Below are 22040 nucleotides of genomic sequence, written 5' to 3'. Positions count from 1 at the left end.
CTAGAGAGCTGCCCGTCCCCTCCACTATGGGAGGACACAGCCAGAAGATGCCCTCTAGAACCAGAGAGCAAGCTGCCATCAGACACGGAATCTGCTGGCCCCTTGATTTTGGACTTCCCAGCCTCCAGAACTGTGAGAAATAGATTTCTGTTGCTTACAAGCCACCCATTTTGAGGTATTTTATTATAGCAGCCTGAATGGACTAACATAGTGGGTAAAACGCCCAGTACATAAGCACAAACACTAAGTAAGTGCCAGGTGGAATAAAAGAGGCCCAAGTGCTGATGGCCAGAGCCCGGTCAGGGACATGTGCTTTTAAAGGAGGTGAGCTCGGGCCAAACGTGGTCTCCTCTTGTGGATGCTGCGTATTCATTCCAGACAAAACTGTAAATGTTAAGCCAAATAGAGCTCTTCAGTTTGTATCTGGGGCATACTTGTTTTTGGAAAAACCAAGAGGGCACGATAATCGCCAGAAAATATGATGAACAGACCCAGGCAGATTGGAAGGGTAAGATCCACCGAAGATGAGGGCGTGGACAGGGGAGGTTTCCGTTCCCAGTGGGGCGGCAGCAAGGACAAAAACATCTGGAGAGGCGCTCCACAGGCCCGGCTGGCAAGCTGGTGGATCAGGTTACTTCATGACGGCAACTGGGTTCGTTCCGTACCATGAAAGCCATATTTCATCTTTCAATAGGAAAAAAATTACAGCTAGTATTATACAAGCAAAACTAAACAAAGAAAACTGGAAAACAGAGAAGGAAAAATCAACCACTGTAACTGCCACCATGCCTGCGGTTTTCTCTCATCCTTTCAACACTCTTCTAGAAAGAGTTTCGACTTATTTTTTTTTTTCTTTTTTTAACTAAGCTTGCTTTAAGCCTAAGCCCTGCCTGGGAGCCTTCAGACTTTGTGCCAAAGGACAGTGTGGCCATAAAACATTTAGGGGAAGAGATTTGGAGGGGAGCAGAGGGGAAATAAAAATGAGTATCTGTTTTTAAGCAAACAATTCAATCTCTTCTTTAACAACAACAACAATAATAGTAGTAGCAGTAGCGGCAAGAGAAAAAGACAGTGGTAGATAAATATGGAAGTAGAACTCATGGTAGCAGGCACCTGTAATCCCCGCTACTTGGGAGGCTGAGGCAGCAGGATCGCTTGAACCGGGGAGGTGGAGGTTGCAGTGAGCAGAGATGCAGCACTGCACTCCAGCCTGGGCAAAAAGAGTGAAACTCTATCTCAAACAAAACAAAATAAAGCAAAACAAAACAAAACAACACAACTCCTCCAGCTTAAAGGAGACCTAAGGGACACATCCATCAATTACAACGTATGGAACTTTATTTGAGTCTAGATTAAAAAAAAAAAACTGGTTAAAAAAGTATAAGCTTTTGGGGAAATATAAACACCGATGGGATAAATACCAAGGAACTGTTAACATCATAAGGTGTGCTATTGATATTATTATGGTTGTATGTTTAAGAATCTGTAAATTATTGAAATACATAATGAAATACATACAGAAGAAATTATATGATAACTGACGATTTGCTCCAAAATCCTCATTATGTGGGGGTGAAGGGGGTGACGGAAAGTGGGAGAGGGGCAGATGAAATAAACTTGGCCAGGATTGATGACTGCCGGGTGAAAAGTATACAAGGGTTCATGATTCTGTTTTTTGTGATATTATTTTAAATACTCTACAGTAAAAGGTTTTAATGGGGAACAAATGGTAGCAAAATATACTAAACCTCCTCTACCAGATGTGGAATGTAGCCTTTGTCAACAGAGACAGGGCCCATAACATGGAGCTCCAGGTGACACTGTGGTCCAAGAATGCCATCAGGGAAGACAGGCTAGGTCTAAGCTCACTGAAGTTTTATTTCCCTCTTGCAGATGAGTTAAACTTGACCTTCCACTATAGTCAGTGTTAAACAGTGGTTAAACCTGGTGCTTAAACAGCGTGAGAAGCACAGCAGGCCCAAGTGTGTCTGCCTTCAATGCATGCCTGGTTGGGGTTGGGGGAGTCTATGGGGGAGGGGACAGACATGAGCACCCTTCTGACCCCTGCAGGCAATTAACTGATACTTTCAAGCAGGGAGTGCCATTATCTTTAACTCAGCAGGCATCACTGTACATAATGAGAGGTCATAATTATAGTTCTCTTTTTAAAATGTGACCACAGTATCCAAATTGACCTCTTGTGGCAGGCTGGCCTACATGCTGGGAAGTACAAAAAAAGGCGGGTACAGGCCCTACCCATTGGCGTGACAATGATGGGCAGCCAGGGTCCCTTTGCAACTTCTGAGGTCAGGCATCCACGCTTATTCCCTGGGGAACTTCAATCTGTTTAGGGTTTACCAATTATCATTTTTCACTGAGTAGCATTTTACTTCTTTAAATAGACACAGACTAGCCAGCGCTTTTTACTGTTCTTTAAACCATGGGGAAAAGGCAAAAGCAACGACTCAAATTAATATGCCAGTGATGACGTATATCTACTGTCTATCCATGGAATCACCAAGTTGAAAAGATCAATTTCTGATCATTTTTCCACTTTAGTATTTTGTAAAGTTGCTACACAGACTCTTTTACTTTAAAAATGCTGACTTATTATACTATTATACCTTATAATTGGCCCCACCTAGCAACAGCTCGAGCTCCTATAGCCCAAACCATTATATAGACTGAATTGTCTGTGGGGAAATGCAACCTGTCTGGATTTTCATATAGACAGACTCTCTCAGTTCTAAGCACAGAATAACAGAATTTTCTAGCTAAAAGAGACCCTCTGAAATCATCTTACTGATGAACAGTGTGAAAAAGGTCTGCCTGAATTAGTGGGCTGGATGGAGGCTGAGACAGGAGCCAGGTTCAACCAGGGTCTTGAGCCACAATCAGCTCGACCCCTCCTCCTGTCTCTTAAACATCAAAGAAGCTACATCCCAGTGATGCCTTCCAGAATAAGACAGAAGATCTCCCAGTTTTTCTTTTTTAACAACATTAGACAAGTCCTCTCAAAGGCCGCACTTCCTAACCACGCAATGACAAACACACTAAAATAAAATGAGGTACTCACCTACCTTCCACGGATATTTGGAAGAATAAACTTTCTGTTACTCTAAAACACTTTGGACTCACTGGATATTCCGTATATATGAATGATATAAACAAGTGCGATGATAAAATGACAGGGGTGAGGAACTCACAGAACCAGCTTTAGTTACCACCTTATTTGGTGGCCATGTTAATTCCAGTTCTTCCTTCCAACACAAAGCCCAGGCAGCTAATCTGTGCCTCTCCCATTCCTTTACGTATTAGGAGCTCCTGCTCCTTTACCTTTCCCCAATAGCCATTCAGTAACCCTGACGAATGGCCAACATCTTTCCAATGGTATTTCAAATCCTCAGCCAACACCAGAAAAATTTGATATTGGAGCACCAGCTAATTCCTTCCCAGCTGAAAGGAGGAACAGAAATTCCAAAGCGTGACATAAACAGTTTCAGAAAAATAGCAGACGATGTCACGCCACAACATTTACACAGCGGAGTGACGATTCCTGCTTGAAGGCATGGGCTCTGAATAAATGGCCCCGAGAAATACAGTTTTTACCAATATGCTTTTCTTGAATAGAGCCTGGGAGTGAATGATGTTCTCTATATTTGTAAACGCTTCTTTATTCAGAAAAGCAAAACTTACCCACTATTCAGAGGTGTCCAAAACTAGAGTTTAAAGAAAAGTATAATTGCCTTACTCCTTTTCTAGGCATGTCACTACTAAGAAATATGACTATTTTCTTTTGGTTCAGTAAAACAACACAAAGGAACAAGTCTAAATACATCACAACAAAGGTATTTAATTGGACCCTAGTGCATTTGCATCTCAATATAAAGTCACTGCATGATATACCAATGCGGATGCATTGATAAAAGTTCATTCCACCATTGTTAACAGATAAGGGGAAACTTTTCAGTGGGAAATTCTTCACGTTTTACATTATTTATTGGAACATTTCATGTACTTACTTGGCTGAGAAACTCCAATTCCATGCTACACAAGTATTTTGCAAAGTATGTGCCTACTTTTCACAGTCCCAGAACTGTGGCTTGACATAGCACCTAGCATACTGATATGGTTTGGAACGGTGTCCCCACCAAATCTCATGTTCAACTGTAATCCCCAATGTTGGAGATGGGGCCTGGCAGGAGGTACCTGGATCTTCCATGAATGGTTCAGCACCATCCCTTCGGTGCAGCTCGTGCAATGGAGTTCTCACAAGATCTGGTTGTTTAAATGTGTGGCACCTGCCCCCGCCCCTCTCTCCCTCCTATGAAATGCCAGCTCCCGCTTTACCTTCCTCCATGATTCTAAGTTTCCTGTGGCCTCCCCAGAAGCTGAGCCGGTGCCTCCATGCTTCCTGTACCGCCTGCAGAACCGTGAGCCAATTAAACCTCTTTTCTTTATAAATTGCCCAGTCTCAGGTATTTCTTTACAGCAATGTGAGAATGGACTAAGACACATACTGTTGTCACTCAAATACTCTATTTAAATAAAAGCCCTGATTCTCTAAAGTTTTGCTTTGCTGCTCAGTAAATCAGCCTCTACTATATTTATCCCTAAGTGTCATTTGCAGCATTAATTAACACAAACAAGCCACGTATTTAAAGACCATCGTTTCCTATTTTAGTTACATTTTGGTTGTAGACTGCACATTTCATTTAGTTATTTGTCAGTGTAAGGACAACCTCAGCACCCGGTAATGGAAAGGGCTAAAAACACGGGTGCTATAGAGTCAGTCCCTTCCTTTGGTGATTCATCAGACAGGTTATCAAAGTGAAACAGTCCATCGACAGGGTAAAATCCTGGCATCTGCTGAGTGGCAAATTCGGCTCACTTCATTTTGCTTTATTTTATTCTCCAAAGAAACTACACAGTTTGGAGTACATGACACAATTAATTTTTACATTTCTCCATTCTCTAGCAGCTTATTTTCTCCATCTAGACATGTTTTGGGAGGCCGAGGCGGGCGGATCACGAGGTCAGGAGATCGAGACCACGGTGAAACCCCGTCTCTACTAAAAAATACAAAAAATTAGCCGGGCATGGTGGCGGGTGCCTGTAGCCCCAGCTACTCAGAGAGGCTGAGGCAGGAGAATGGCGTGAACCCAGGAGGCGGAGCTTGCAGTGAGCCCAGATCGCGCCACTGCACTCCAGCCTGGGTGACAGAGCGAGACTCCGTCTCAAAAAAAAAAAAAAAAAAAAACCCAAAAAACAAAAGATAATAGCTAACGAAGCCATAGTGGATTTATTGTATTGATTCCATTTCACATAAAGATGTTAATTCATCCAATTCTTTAAAAAGTTTCATTACCTTTCATCTAGAATATACTGTGTCCCACCCAAGCCAGCTGATGTCACTCTACACGTTTCACTGTGCAGTTCTTACTTCTGGAGGGACCTGAGCCCAAATTCAAAGCAATTTTGGAGATTAAGCTTTGCAAGTAAATTCATTTTTATCACAATCTTCACGTTCCAAAGTGGCCAAGTCATTTTGGTCATGTTTATTAACTAAAGGTAATAGAAAAGATCCTAATCAGAACTTCAGTGTATGCAACTGTACAAACCAATTCTCTCTCTGGATGTGGACGGAAAGTTCTCAACTCCAACCACTGAATCTCATTAGTGTCCTGGGACCTGATCAACAGTACCATGGCTTGCTGATGACCACCCAAACAAAAGCAGTTTCTGGAAGAGCAAAGAGTCGCTTGTACTGAAGAAAGAGCAGGAAGCAAGCTAGAAAGAGGGATCTGGGGTAGGTGGTCAGTCCACAGGAAGACTTACGGAACCTGCAAAAAGTACATGTAGACACTGGGATTTTGTGCATGTTTCTGGAAAGGGTCCATAGCTTTATCCAATTCTTTTAGGAGTGGATTATACAGAAAGGGTATCACTGGCTTAAGACTCACTCATCATAGGTTAAGTCTCACCCCAGAGAGCATCAACAGAACAGAAAGAAATTCTCTCCCCTTGCTAAAAGGAAACATTATGATCCTTTGGTCTGGGATGATCTTGAAATCTTTGCTATAATAGGAAGATGCGTTCTGCTAGGCACTGAATGTTTATGTTTCCCTAAAATTCATACATTGAATCCCTAACCTCCAATTTGATGGTATTTGAAGATAGGGCCCTTCTGGAGGTGATAGAGTTGGATGAGGTCATGTTCTTCATGATGGGATTCGTGGCCCTGTAAGAGTGGCGTAAGTAGTGACCACATAAGAGAGATCTCCTCTTCCCTCTCCACACAAGCACAGAAAAAAGGGTAGGTGATGATGCAGCCAGACGTGAAACTCTGTACACCAGAAACCATACCCTACTGGACCTTGATCCTGGACTTCCAGCCTCCAGAACTGTGAGACAATACATTTCTGTTGTTTAAGCCACCTAGTCTGTGGTATTTTGTTATGGCAGCTGGAATAGAATAAGACATGTTCTTTGGCCAGTGTTATGTTATCCGAATCTCACAATTCACAAGGATCGTGTGTCGGGGGCACTGTGGATTGCTCCTTCAAACTGCGGAGGTTGGGAAGCTACAGTCTTCATCTTCCAGACTTCCTTGCAGCTGGGGTTCTGGGTGTAAATTCGGTTCTGCCAATTAGATGAAGTCAGGGTGAGATGAGGTGAGGCCCTTTGGCTGTGTGAGTGGCCTGCGATGCTGCAGAAAGGCTGGGTTTTCCTGCCGTGACCTCCCAGTGTCCATTCCCAGTACCTGGGTGTTGAGAGGCAGTTGCACGGGTGGCAGTGGGCTCTGGGTCACAGCCATGCGGTGTCTTCCTGACCAGACAGATCTGGCAATGGCAGCCTGCCTGGTGGCTGGCTCCTTACGATTCCGGAAGTCATTTCTGAATGGCTGGCCTGGGTCCCCCTCCTTTGGCCCTTCCAACAATTTTGTAAATACTTAATTCTTTGTATTGCCTCCCTTTCTGCCTCAACCCCTTAAACTACTTATCACTTCTGTATCCCAGACCACAGAACCAGGCACATCATTAAAATCCGCCATGTCTGGAGGGCCCAAAGAGCTGTTTGTCTCCAGGAGGGCTTTGCTGGTTTAATGAGGATCAGGTTTGACACAGCTAAGGAGCAGTTACTTTCTATAGCTCTCTGTTGCTAAAGAGATACATTATTAAAAAAACCTCAGGTCTTTTAAGTTGACAATTTCAAAAAGACACTCAAAGGTGGACCAGGCCTCTGCAGTTTTACAAGGTTAGTGGAGGGAGGGGGAATCTCCTCATTTTGTTTTTCTGGACATGGAGATGCCATCTGGGCAAGCTCCTGGCTGCCAGCTAAGGCTTCCTCGTTCAACATCCTTCCCAGGCACAGGGAAGTGCCAGAGCAGATGGATAGAATGTGACCACACACCTGCTGCCCATCTCTCCCCCAACCTTCCATACAGCATTGCCTTGAGACAACCTCAGTTCAGCTCTGAATCCCTGCCTTTCACCAAGGGCCTCAGAAGAAAAGGATATCTGTGGAACCTTCGTAACTATCATTAAATTCTGTTAAAGACATTTCTTACCTTACTCATTGAAAGCCCCAAGACAGGGGCTCATTCTTAGAGGCAGGCACTTCACTAGTATGTGTACTTATACCACAAATAAGAGCTGTGTGTACCACATTTCTCTTTTTGCCTTTGCTGCTAGGAAACTCGAAGATGGGTTTTGAATAGGTCACTCTAGTTTCCTTACACCCTGCAGAGTGACTGTCCCTCTCTCCCCTTTTTTCTCATATAGCTACTGTTTCAAAACCCTGCCTCACGGATGGCTGATTCCGTTGTTTCTTGCACTTTTATCATTATAAGTCACCTCTCTTTTTTGGGAGATAGGTGAAATATATAGATAAGTAAAACTTAAATATTTGTTTTGGCTAGCTACTGGTTTGAGGACATGAGCCTTTCAGCCCACCCTGTGTGGAAAATACTGAAGAGAGGTAATAAATAAGCCCCTTTCCCATTTGTCCTGGGGTAGGCAGTAAGACTGCCCCCACCCCAGAGGAAATTTGACAATTATGTTTCTTAAAGAAGGCATACAATATCAAAAATTGTGGTGCAGTTGCTTAAGGCTATACCTAATAATTTATTAAGCTATTGTTTCTTCTAAATTTTATACTCACTGTAACAGTAACAAAGATAATACTACCATGTACATTGTTGACATATGGGTCTTTATTCAATCAGTTTTCTCATGGATCTTTAAAGAGTTTAAAAACTAAGCCTCTTGGGGCAATATGCAAACAAAAAAAAGTGGCAAAATGTTCTGGAAGAAGTTACAAAGTTCCCAAAGACGAACAAATAATTCAGTGTGCATTCTCTCTCAACTTTGATAACTTTGATGATATATCTTTTTTGTTTGTTTGTTTAAAATACCTACCAACCAGTCTGGGCAGGTTTCTTAGCATGGATGGCCACTGTTTCCTTATCTGTAAAAGAAAGGGGTTGGACTAAATCTCTAAAATGGATTCTATCATCTGTGAAGCAAGCTCCGTCATCCTCAGCTCCACCCGATGTTGAAAGAGGACCAGGTTCGCACGTCCAAGTCCCTACTAGAGACCAGGTCCCTGCCTTCTGCACCATGTGGATGACTGCACTCCCTTGGCTGGACAGAAAGGGTCACCCTTGCCAGGCCTTCTTGTTTGGTTAATCTCTTCACATCTATTTGCTCCGCTGCCCCGACAACTTAACAGCAAACAAAGGCCTGGGCTCCGTGACGCTCACTCCAAATCGGGAACCTGCCTATTTTGTTTACTTTGGGGCACAAGGAGGAAGCAAACAGCAGCTTTTGTAAGTCAAGTTGGTGATAGTCTTCACTCAATTATGACTGTGAAAAGAGGGAGATGGAAAGGACCCTTTTCCAGGGCAGGCACTTCATGCTGACCCACTCTACCCAAGTTTCCTTTCACTGGCATCGACCCTGGAAGTGGTTCGACTTTGAGGGAGCTAACCATATTTTCTGCACTTTGTCAGACTGTTTTTTTCTCAGCCCAGTGGGGACCACGTAATGTGAATGCCTTCTATCTAAGCAGAGTATTTTCTTGAAAGAAAAAGCACAGGCTACAACTAGCTCCTTGGGAGTAATACAATTCCATTTTCTGATTCTTATCATCAGGCCAGATGCTGCTTCTGACTGTAAAACTATTACCGGGTAAGGTGAGGCAAGCCAAGTGCTTTAAACAAGCAGAATTAAAAGAATTTACCATCAGACGGTTAACAAGAAAAGGGACAAGGTACATGAGGCGAGGGTAGTATATTCTATGGAAAATATTTTGCAAGGCGTCTAAACCAGACAAAAACAGGATTGGTTGGTTTATTATATAATTAAACTGCAGTCAGCAATGGGCAGGGTCTTCTGTCTTTTAAAATCCAAACTAGTTATTCAAGCTTTCATTAGATACAGTTTAGAGATTCTATTTGGGGAAGGAACCCAATTTTTTTTTTTGTCTGGGTTAGAGTTAAAAAAAAGAAGTGCTGCTTTGCAAATCTGGCCTCTAGTCTCAATAAAACAATCACAATCCCCTCCTCCTTCCTCAAATATCTTTTTTGCTTCATTTCTTCAGTTAGGAGAATAGAGTTGTTTTTTTTTTTTTGGCAGAAAGCCAAAGTAATATCCCAGCAAGATATCTGACTTCTTTACAGAGAGACATACTGTTTCATGTTTGATTTTGATTTTCAAAAGCAGAACAATTTTCACATCATTATATAAAAGGCTTCCACTATTTAAAATGTCATTTCTAAATTAATTTTATACCCCTGAGGCAAAATGCATCCGACCACACTGAATTCTACCTATTTAAAGAAGGTGGGGACTTGGTGAAAGCGGCAGAAAAACTTTCAGTCTTTAGAACAAGAAGTCAAAGTCAGTAGTTTCTGGAAGCTGGTTTTGTTTTTCATATGGCATGTCTCCAGTTGTGTATCCCTATCAGATGAAATGCAGAAGAAAAGTGGCTCTTCTGTGCAATTTCTGCAGTGTGGCAGTCAGGAGAATTTGTTGGCCCAAGAGACCTACAGCAACATTCCTGCGTCTGGTGACGGCGGCAAGACAGCTGAAAAATTTGATGACTTGCTATCTTAAAATCTTAACAGCTGGGCAGACGATGGAATAATGAAATGGCTCCTTCTATCTAAAACTCTTCATCTCACCTTAAAGACAAGCCAGCATATTCTTAAGAACCTCAGTGACCTCCTGATAAAGTATATTAATTTGCTAAGTGTTGTTCTAGAGGAATGCCTACCTTTTCTCATCAAAAGTCAGAAGTGACCATTTGTGCCCAGGAGCAAAGAGTTAAGCTGAGCAGTCCAGTGCCCTACGGGGCTACAGGTGCCTAGGCTGATGTATCCCAGTGATAGGAAAGGTGGTTAACAGGCACTTACAGAGGACTTCCTGTGGACAGGCACACAGGTGTAGGGGTAGGGGCTGGGAGGGAGGAGGTAGCTCAAGGAGGAATCATTCCAGCAATAAAAGGCTTTATGCTCTAATCGGGTACAAACTTTCCATCATCCTTGCTTGATAAAAAAGAAAAAACAGATAAACACAAAAACCCAAATGTTTACCCAAGGCAGAATCATCTGTAAGGCATAGGTCAAAGGGGAAAATGTCTCAGCAGGTAAGGAGTTTATAACACAATCATAGCATAGATGCATTCAGAATTCATCTAAGCCACTGCCCCACACTCTAACCTGGGTGCCCAACATTTAGTGCCAGAACCTCTGGAACTATCTTCCAACAGGTCTCCCTACCACAGTCTCCCTCCCTGCTATCCCACTCTCCTCATGGGACCACACTCAGGCCCCGTTTTCCTTCTAAGCTTCTGTGGGCTCTTCTCCATCCTTCAAGATGGTCCAACTCTGCTCTCCAGCATTCAAAGCCCAATGGTCTGTGGCCTTTGCTGAACCAAATGTCCCCCAGCCAGGTTCTCACTGACCTCAGGCCAGGTTTGATCTTAGACGGTTTTACCCATGATGCCACCCGTCTAGAATCACTTCCCCAGACTTTCTTCCGAAGAAAACTGTTCCCACCCCTTAATGAAAATCCACCTTCCACAATCCACAATCCTCATTGTTCCCTGTTGTGTGTGGCTGTCATCAAAACCTTCCACAGCCATCTGATTTTCCATTTTTATTACCCTACAACCAGGCCAGATGCTTCTTGAGGGCAAGGAGTGTGGAAATGGCATCTTGTTATTCTCTACATCTGCCCTTCCCCCAGCCTGGCCCTATGCTGTGCTGATTCTGTTGAAGATAACTCTTTAATTTCTCTTTTAGGAGGATCCTGGGTAAACGGGGTATGTAAATCTGGAAGCTGCTCAAAAAAGAAACAGTTGTTTTAGGAAAATGACAAGAGTGTGAGATCTCAAAATGTTTTTTTGTTTGTTTGTTTTTGAGACAGGGTCTCACTCTGTCATCCAGGCTGGAGTGCAGTGGTGCGATCACAGCTCACTGCAGCCTCGACCTCCTGGGCACAAGCAATCCTCCTGTCGCATTGCAGCCTCCCAAGTAGCTGGGACTACAGGCACCTGCCACCACACATGGCTATTTTTTTCCTTTTTGCAGAGATAGGGTCTGTCTATGCTGCCCAAGCTGGTCTTGAACTCCTAGGCTCAAGCAATCCTTCTGCCTTGGCCTCCCAAAGTGCTGGGATTACAGGCATGAGCCACCGCACCCAGCCTCAAAATGTTTTTATGTGTTCTTTGCCTCTGCCATGCCTAGCTGCTAGTAAGAAGTGTGCCAAAGACTCAGAGTCCTGGAGCCAAACACATCTGGGTTCTAATTCGCCATTTCATTCAGTTGTTGTGTGCCTTTGGGCAAGCCACTTCACTTCTCTGAGCTTGAGTTTCCTCTCCAAAGGGGACCATGCACGCTAGTTCATAGGGAGGTGGTGAAGAATTAAATCTTCTTTAAAAGCACAATTAAAAATATATTTAAAATGGTCTTGGTAGTTCCTTTGGAAATGTCAGCTTCCCATGCCCACACATGGGTCCCAACAAACTACTAAAGGGAAGGAGCAAAGTCCAGTCCCCTCCAGCTTTGCAGTGACCCACTTCCCTCCTGGTGGCGGGAGCCCTCCCCAGTGCTGAGCCTGCAGCTATGCTGGTGGTTCCCCGAGGTGCTGGTGCACTCAGGCAAAATGAACCGAACATCTGTATTCTATTTGCTAATGAGCAATCATCATTTGTACCTTTTTCCAGCCTGGGATTCAGCTGCTTGGAATACTAATGCCATTAGAAATTGGAGTCTTTTTTGAAAAACACATACTCATTTAGCAAAACCCGGTTTCACTCACTGACATTTTTATGGTTTCTGGGATTCCTTGGCAATTCACTGCTAGTTACAAAGCCTTCAATTCCCCTGGGCCCCTCTCCGCCATGCCTGCACCTATCTGTGTAATATTTGGGTGCCTGGGTGGGGACTAGGAGCTAGAAGACTTGACTGGTCCTAGACTTGCCTTTTCAACTAATTCAACGACTGTGATCGGACAAGTCAATGGAGCATTCCTGTTAATCATGTGATTTTTAATTAATCAAAAGATTAATACAAGACTACAACTGCTTATTTTAAAACTTAGGTCATCACAAGAGAGGTCACCCAATCCTATTCCCTTGCCTTTTCCCTAAAAGTAACCTTACAAGCTTGGTGTGTACCTGTCCAGAGCTTTTTTCTATGAAGATGAGCATCTGTGTCTTTCAAAACGATTTGAGTATTAAGTTTGTGTGTGTTTTACATATGTGAAGACAAACGTATACATTGTTCTACAGCTTGCTTTTTTTATTCCATGATAAGTTTTGTCTTCAAGCGGGATATGGCTCATGTCTTTTCATTGCTGAAATTCAATCTATTTCAACATTTCCCTGGTCATGAACATTTTAGGTTGTTTCCAATTTTTGGCTTTTAAAAAGAATGCTGTAGTGAGCCTCCTTGCACACGTCTGGCTGTGGACATGTGGGGCTGCTTTTCTAGGGAAAGTGACTCAAAAGAGACTTTCTGGGTCCTGCTTTCCTCATCTGTGAAACGAGAGGTCTGGACTGAACAGTCACCATTATGACCCTACTTCTATTGTATGTTTTGTGGCATTAGGAACCAATGTAGGAAGCCTTTGTTTCTATACACAAACTCTATTAGCACCCGCTAAGACTTCCCCTAACCTTCCAAGGTCTTCCATAAGCAAAGCTCATTAATTCTTATTTTCTCCTTTTATTTAACAGATTGTTATTCTCAATCCTGCATCTTTGTCAACTCCCTTCTTCCCTTAAGAAATTCCTGCTTAATACTTGACAGGCACTGATATGGTTTGGCTCTGTATCACCACCCAAATCTCATGTTGAATTGTAATCCCCACATGTCAGGGGAAGGAGGCGGTGGGAGGTGACTGGATCATGGGGGTGGATGTCCCCGTCTCGTGACAGTGAGTTCTCACGAGATCTGATGGTTTAAAAGTGTGGCACTTACCCTTCTCTCTCTCTCCTGCCTACATGTAAGACGTGCCTTGCTTCCCCTTTGCCTTCTGCCACCATTGTAAGTTTCCTGAAACCTCCCCAGCCATGTGGAACTGTGAGTCAATTAAACCTCTTTTCTTTATAAATTACCCAGTCTCAGGTGTGTCTTTATATCAGTGTGAAAACGGACTAACGCAGGTATTATTGGAGATGCTCAGAGCTTCTAACTTTGTGTTTGCACACGCGTTCCCATGAATGTCAGCCCCATGAGGAAAGGGCCTTGTCTTTCCTTAGCCCATGTTCCCCGGGAGCATGGCACCACATGCAGTGGGCTGTCGTCAAACATCTGGCAAGCAGATGGCTGCTACTCTTACCGTGTACTGGGAGAACAACTTGGGGCAAGTTGACGTAACCGCTCTGTGCCTCAGTTTCTTCACCTGGAAAATGTGATAATAGCACCCTCTTCCCTTACAAACAAGTTGATATACGCAAAGCCCTTAGAACAGCACCTGGTTTGTAGGCATTGTCAATGAATGTTAGCTACTATTACAGTTGTCATTCAAGTGTGTTGGTTGGATATTTCATTTGACCAATAGGATATGTATCCAGCAACGCCCCTGAGATTGCTGGGATGCAGCGCTGAGGTATCATTGGGCTAGGTTTGCCAGAAGCTGTTAGAGAGAAGTCTCAGGCAGGACACTTGCCACTTACAGAACTAATCGTCGGTCTGCAGTTGACTATTTTTTTTAAATTATAATGATGTATATAATTCCATACTGATATCAACTGATGAGCTGAACTTTATGTTTGCTTTGCTCCATTTTGCTATGCTTTTTGCAAGCCACACCTTCCTCCTCCTTTCTTCTCATCACATTTTTCTTCTTCCTCTTGCGAGGCCCAGCAGTTCTTCCAGAGAAGCTACATGCTTTGGATTCATTTGCGGCCTCCCTTGGTTCCAATCCAGACCATGGAAAGTGGCAGAGCAGTTGAGGACGCAGGCTCTGGATTCAGGTGGCATGGGTTCAAATCCCAGCTCCAGTACTTACCAGCAGTGTGACCACAGTCAAGATACTTAACCTCTTTGTGCTCCAGTTTTCTTATCTGTAAAACGGGCTGAGGATTAAATGAGCTGGTATGTAGAAAGCATGTACAGAGTAGCTGGCACACAGCACTGAATAGTGCTGCACCATCTTCAGATCTAAATGACACAACTAAAGCATCACCATTTTCAGGACCCGCAATGCAAGCTGTGTGCTGGTGATACGATTGATTTTTCTAGGCTGCAAATACACACATGGCTCTTTCCATACTACCTACTTCATACTGCCTACTGTACACCACCCTGGGTCAAGAATGTGTATTCATGGGCTGGACCGGGAAGAGAGAAGTGGCCATGACTGTGGCAAAGATGTCTGATCTGGACCCAAATGGTACCCTGTCCTTGGTCCTCCAGCATCTCTCTGGGGCTAAACTGCCAGGCAACTGAGCATCAGTACTCCTATCAGAGGAATTTCTCGATTGTATCCAAGTATTAATACATGCTTTGAAAGATGGCCAGAAGAATGCCCTGAGAACCATCAGAAAGCAAAGATTAGCTCCAGGTGAGGCAGTTCTACTACACAGGCTAACGTGATAGAATGATGACTGAAAAATCACCAAGGGGAGGCAACCCTGACAGCAAGGAAAAACATAAAAATTAATTACAGCACTCTATGGAGAAGGTGTTCAAACCCTGAAGCTTATGGAATCAGGCCGGTAGCTGAAAGTGAGTTCAGGGATGCATTAAAAACAGAACCTATTTTTACACCAACAAGCAGCAGAGGCAATAGGTACAAAACTCTCAAACGAAGGCAGAAGCCTGTGTGTGTAATACAAGCCCTAGTGTGGTGTCAGGGCCACTCAGAATTACCACTAAATGTAGCGTGGATTTTATTATTTGACAGTAAACATAGTGGTAACAATGATTATTTTGTTATAATGGTAGTTCTATTCCAGCGAAGTGTCTTAGGCTAGCATTTCCTCCTTTCTCTTGGATGGTGTTCTATTGCTATGACAACCAATAACATTTTGCACACCACAGAACACTATATCATGTATCACCACAGCAGAAAAGGAAATGCCATACTGTACTTAAAAGCCACCTTCTTTTCTTTCTCTCTTTTAAAGTCTGTTATCACTCCCCATGCATTATTCACTATGCCATATTATATATAACCTTTACCTTTGGTTACAGTCAGATTTGTGATATATGAAGCAAAAGCCAGAAAGCCTTGCAAATCCCTAACATTTTCTAACAAACGAAGGATAACCAAACTGTATTATTCTGATTTTTCTTCAACACAGTCATAAAGAACTTGATTTTACCAACTTCCTCACTGGATCAAAGGCCTTTGTCAGACTCTCGCCACTGTCTGTCTTGTGTAGCAAGATCTCTCTCAGTGACGTGGCTGGGAGGTAAAGTATCCCCTCTAAGAGAATTTTACAAGAAGCATTGCCTCTTAAAACATCATTTTTTTATTTTAAATATTTTAACAAAGTTAAAAAATCACATCACACACCAACTTCCCTGTCTACATAATCTTTTTTTGTTTGTTTTTGAAACGGAGTCTTGCTCTGTCACCCAGGCTGGAGCGCAGTGGCACGATCTCGGCTCACTGCAAGCTCCACCTCCCGGGTTCAGGCCATTCTCCCACCTCAGCCTCCTGAGTAGCTGGGACTACAGGTGCCCACCACCGCACCCGGCTAATTTTTTGTATTTTTAGTAGAGACGGGTTTCACCATGTTAGCCAGGATGGTCTCAATCTCCTGACCTCATAATCCACCTGCCTCGGCCTCCCAAACTGCTGGGATTACAGGTGTGAGCCACCGCGCCCAACCTACACAATCTTTTCTTGAGAACTTAGTTGTCACCATGGAAACCCATCACTGGCCATTGCTGTGGCACACAGAGCTCTTCAGAGCTGATGTCACCTGGGAGGTACCCTGCGTATGCCCACTGTGGGGCTGGGGAGCTCTGGACACAGTCAACCAAAGCTGGGAATATACCAGCTCATTTTAACATCTGTTAGTGTTGCAGCCTCCAGGAGCCTCCAATTGCTCAGACTTTCCTTCTCAAAGTTGCCAGAAGCCCCTGCTAGGTCCCTTTCAGAAAGCATCTGATTTGGAATTTATGGCAATTCTCCCACTGGGCAGTTGAAGGTGATAGGTGGGCCAGGTGCGGCGCTGGTTGCTGGGGAAGAGACGTTTCCAAAGATCCCTGAGGTGTGGAAGTCAGGGGGAGAGGTGTCCTCATGGGAAGCAGGTCTTTCCATGCTTGGACAATTTGTGTGAGCATCTTTTACCCCCAGGAACATTTAGAATAAAGCAGAGAAATACTTAAGGAAATCAGGTCTGTAGATGAATTCCTTAAACAAGAAATCAGTGCAGATCAACATATCAATGCAGATCAATGTATCAATTGTTATAAATATTTGAAATACTCACTGTATTTCAAACATAGTATTTCAAATATTTGTAACAATTAAGAGAATCTGCCCATTAGAATAACAGACCAGCCTTGAGACTTTAACTTAAAATGTGGCATTAAATAATCAACTTAGATTTTAATTTGAAGTCAAAATCTCAGTAAGGTCATATATACTATACAAGAAAACTTAAAAGACCATAAGGTTTAACATACTTATGAGCTTAATTAGACTTATAAGAATTGCTTAAGTGCTCTAAGAGGCTTGTTTGTTGAGTCAGGCAATTGAGTACTTATAAATTTAATAAGTTTGATTTCCTTTACAAATGCAGCTTAAAATGTTTAAAGGAGTTTAATTAACTAAGTTTGCAAATCAGACCAAACATTAATAAAAGGCCTCCTTAAAAGTGATTATTAAAAACTGATAGGCTTATAAATAAAATGAGATCTGTGAACACCTGTCAAAAGCCTAAGGAGAGGTGAGAATTTAGATTTCATAACTTTCATAAAAATTAATTTTAAAGAGTAAATATCAGAATTACCTTTTCTACCCCAAATGCTTTGGAACCCTACCTTGCCCATATGATGTGATATATTTTAGTTTTCCGTCTTCAATAACAACTTACTGATGCACCTACTGTGTGGCAGGTACTATACCAGGCACAACTGGGTATGTTCTAACAATCATCTGGTAGGAGAGATGTAAATATGTGCTACATGAATAACTGCTGCATTAGAAAACGGGTGACAATCAACTAAGGAAGACAAAATGCTACAGAAATTCAAAGAACATACATCAATGAAGGCATCATAATAAAATCTTATTTGGAAGCCAAGACAGGAGGATTGCTTGAGGCCAGGAGTTCAAGACTAGCCTGGGTAACATAGCAAGACCCTGTCTCTATAAAAAGAACTTAAGGATGGGCGCAGTGGCTCACGCTTGTAATCCCAGCACTTGGGAGGCCGAGGTGGGCGGATCACGAGGTCAGGAAATCGAGACCACCCTGGCCAACATGGTGAAACCCCATCTCTGCTAAAAATACAAAAATTAGCTGGGTGTGGTGGTGCGTGCCTATAATCCCAGCTACTAGGGGGGCTAAGGCAGGAGAATCCCTTCAACCAGGGAGTTGGAGGTCGCAGTAAGCCGAGATTGTGCCACTGCACTCCAGCCTGGCGACAGAGTGAGACTCCATTTCAAAAACAAAACTTAAAAAAGAGCCAGGTGTGGGGATGTGTGCCTATAGTCCCAGCTACTTGGGAGGCTGAGGTAGGAGGATTACTTGGACCCAAGAGTTTGAAGCTGCAGTGAGATGCAATCATGTCACTGCACACCAGCCTGGGTGACAGTGTGAGACTGTCTCTAAAAAATATATAATACATAAGCTGGGTGCGGTGGCTCACGCCTGTAATCCCAGCACTTTGGGAGGCCAAGGCAGGTGGATCACGAGGTTAGGAGATCAAGACCATCCTGGCTGACATGGTGAAGCCCCGTCTCTACTGAAAGTACAAAAAGTAGCCGGGCGTGGTGGTGGGCGCCTGTAGTCCCAGCTACTTGGAAGGCTGAGGCAGGAGAATGGTGTGAACCCGGGAGGCGGAATTGCAGTGAGCTGAGATCGCGCCACTGCACTCCAACCTGGGCAACAGAGCAAGACTCCTTCTCAAAAAAAAAAAAAAAAAAAAATATATATATATATATAAAATACATAAATGAAATAATATTTGAACTGGATGTAGTCTGCAATTTACTATTTGAGCTATTCCCCTGTCCTGAAGCATCATCCGCTGACCTGAGTTTGCCTGACACACAGGTTCACGCTTCTGCTCTTTTACTAACTGGAAACTCAGCTTTCACAACTCTGTTAGGATCGTGTGTAACATAAAGGTTAACAGGATGTGAGTGAAGGCCCATCAGGCTCTCTGAAAGGGTTTATTTCACAAATGTTTTAACATCTTTACTCAGAACTCTTTCCGTTTCCTTTGAGACCTTAGTTCTCCATTCTCTACCCATCTTATAGGTGAGGTTGTCAGATAATTGGCCTCTGGACAAGTATTCTTCTATAAGTAGGTTTATCCCTGACCAATTTTAAATGAAGAATAAGAGCAGCTTTATTTCTAAAATTAAGTCCAAAAGGCAAGAATGCCATTCTGGTGAGAAATTAGCAAACTCCCAAGTGATGGGGGGAGGGGAGGGGAAGGAAATCTAGTTGTTTTCTGACAACAGATCTACCAAGGAGACATTAAAAAAAAAAAAAAAGAGGGAGAGGCAGAGGGAGAGGGAAAAGGAGAGGGAGAGAGAGTATCACTCTGTCACCTAGGCTGGGGTGCATTTGGTATGGTCATAGCTCACTGTAGCCTCACATTCCTGGGCTTAAGTGATCTTCACACCTCAGCTTCTCTAGTAGCTGGGACTACAGGCGTGCACCACCATGCCCAGACAAGTTTTAAATTTTTTGTAGAGATGGGGTCTCACTATGTTACCCACGCTGGTCTTGAACTCCTGGCCTCAAGCGATTACAGGCATGCACCACCATGCCTGGCCAGGGAGACTTTTATTTACTTGCTAGAGTAGTATGACTACTGGGAAAATTTCAAATTATTCTTCATTAAGTGTTATTGGTTGACCTGTGCCTCCCCCAACCCCAATTCATGTGTTCAGGTCCTAACCAGTACCCTAGAACCTGGCCTTATTTGGAGTCAGGTTGTTGCTGACATAAATAGTTAAGATGGTCATACTCAAGTAGGATGGGCCCCTAATCCAATATGAGCAGTATCCTTATGAAAAAGGGAGATTTGGACGCAGACAGAAACATGAGGAAAACACCATCTGAAGACTGGAGCTCTGTGGCCACAAGCCAAGGAACTACCAAAACCTCAGAGAGAGACCTGGAACAGATTCTTCCCCGGAGCCTTCGACGGGGACACAGCCCTGCCCACATCTTGACTTCAGACTTCTCATCTCTGAAACTGTGAGACAATAAATCTCTGTTGTTGAAGCCACTCCGTGCCAGGTACTTTGTTACGGCAGCCCTAGCAAACTAACATGCTAAGCAAACAGAGCCAGGAGAAAAAAGCAATTTCAGGAATAGCCTATTACATTATACAAAGACCAACTCATTCCATTTCAGACTTTTTTATATATCCTGAATTAGACTCCAAGTAAAACAAGAATGATCTCAATCAACATGCTGGTACCCCTCAGCACCCACGAAGGAGGAATTTTAAGCTGTTCTGGGGTCTGGCTGACTCCCATTTGTCCAAATCAGGATTTTTCTATGTCTCAAAAAATAGAGTGAATGAGGCTGCAATATTGACACAAACCGTAACACATGTTCACAGTGGATCTCCTTCCCAACAGCTTGGAATAAGCTCTTTGCTCTCATTTAATTCTTCATCAATTGGACTCCCTTCACGGCATCTACTCCATCTAGACAAAATAAGACTGATCAATTTTTTTCCATTTGGTCATGTTGGGTTTCTTCCTGTGGATGGAATATAGTAGTCGGTGAACTCATGAAATGTGTGCAGGTCAGTCATGTTGTTTTCAAAGGTTCTAGACCAGTGGTTCTTCTGAACTTTTGTGGGGTGATTGTGGCAGGTGAACATTAAGATGACCCCCAGTGAGTCACAACCTTGTATAATCTATCTCCCCTTGAATGCAGATGGGACTTGTAACTGTCTTCTGGTAATAAAATCCAGCATGATAAAGCACAGTCACCCTGAGATTACCTTACATCACAGAAGGCTCCGTCTTAGCAGACTGCAACAAGAGAGTCTCCTATGGCCTTGAAGGAATCGGAGGGCTGGTGAGGGCAGGTGCTCCAGCAGCTAAGAACGGCCCCCAGCTGATAGCCACCAAAAACCAGGGACCTCGGTCCTAACAACTGCAAGGCACGGAATTCGGCCAACAACCTTATGAGCTTAAAGGAAAACCCAAGCTTTTGTAGAGATGGGGTCTCACCAGGCCAGTCTTGAACTCCTGGCCTCAAGCAATCTTCCCATCCCAGCCTCCCAAAGTGCTAGTATTACAGGCATGCACCACCGTGCCTGGCCAGGGAGACTGTTATTTACTGGTGGCAGCGTGGTGAGGCATTGAGCAGACGACCCTGCAAAGCTGCGCCCAGACTCCTAAGCCGCAGAATCTGGTATCATTAAAGTGTATTGTTTTAAGCCGCTGTTTGTGGTAATTGTTACACAACAAAGAAAACTAGTAATACAGTGAGGATGTCCTTTGATGGTCTGATAAAAAAGAGGCGATCTCTCATTAGCAAAGCTCAGGAAGACACATGTTTTGAATTTGATTTTAGGGATTTGTCAGACCTACTAAAACTCTTCAATGTACCCTCAAGATGTTATTCCACATTCTGGGTGATGAACGTTTCTTTTTGTTTAGTCAATAAAACCTACTGCAAAACTTGGTGACATCTGGGAAACTAACAAGGTCACAGTCCATAAGAATGGCTTGCTGGGCCATTTCAACAGTTTTCAAATGTAAATTTAAATAATTTGTTTTATTACTAACCTGTAAGATAGGACATTTTAATATTGTATCATATTCAACTTGTGTAGAGCGATAAAAAAGCATAGTTTTGAAGAGAAGGCAATTTCTTATTTCATTAGGAAAGTTATCTTCAATCCTGCCTCTTCTAGATTAACTACAAGAACAAAAAAAGCTGTAGTTTGTAGAAACCATGTGAGTTTTAGAAAGGACATGTTTAGGAAGATGGGCTCAGTTCATTTCCTGACAGAGGACTTGTTCAGAACGAATATAACACCTGGAATAAACTGATTTCCTAATCCAAACGTCCTTTGGAGTGATATATTAGAAAGAAAACAAACAAATAAAAAACTGTAGATTTAAGTCCTTGTTCTATTACTTCCTAGCTGTGTACGGGAGGAAGTTACCTTATTTCTCTGATTCTGTGTTTTCTTAACCATAAAATGGGTTGTTGCTTTCCCTCCCGCCCCTTTCCAAAGCATGTTGGCTGTAAAAATGGGCTGTTTTGAGGACCAGATAAAATAATAGTCATGAGAGAGCCTCGCACAACACCAGGCCTCGTAATAAGCAATCAGAACAACCAATACAGCCCTGACAAATGGGGTT

At 43.2% G+C, this 22040-nt stretch overlaps 1 protein-coding gene and 1 long non-coding RNA gene across 25 annotated transcripts in view; both read right to left on the bottom strand.

Annotated features, from left to right (window-relative positions):
* The window catches only part of FOXN3 (forkhead box N3), a 463072-nt gene that overhangs the window by 50539 nt on the left and 390493 nt on the right, over positions 1-22040 (bottom strand). The window lies entirely within an intron of this gene.
* LOC134737292 (uncharacterized) overlaps positions 1-22040 on the bottom strand; it is an 88313-nt gene that overhangs the window by 13885 nt on the left and 52388 nt on the right. The window contains exons 2-3 of the long non-coding RNA XR_010122036.1: positions 492-684; positions 1-384 (exon numbers count right to left, since the gene is read on the bottom strand). The exon at positions 1-384 is cut by the window's left edge and continues 13885 nt beyond it. This is a non-coding gene — a long non-coding RNA (uncharacterized lncRNA). The remainder of the gene's footprint in view (positions 385-491; positions 685-22040) is intronic.

The sequence above is a fragment of the Symphalangus syndactylus genome, chromosome 8 (genome assembly GCF_028878055.3).
Source record: "Symphalangus syndactylus isolate Jambi chromosome 8, NHGRI_mSymSyn1-v2.1_pri, whole genome shotgun sequence".
In the NCBI taxonomy this organism is placed as follows: domain Eukaryota; kingdom Metazoa; phylum Chordata; class Mammalia; order Primates; family Hylobatidae; genus Symphalangus; species Symphalangus syndactylus.
This window is presented reverse-complemented; position numbering and strand designations above follow the sequence as displayed.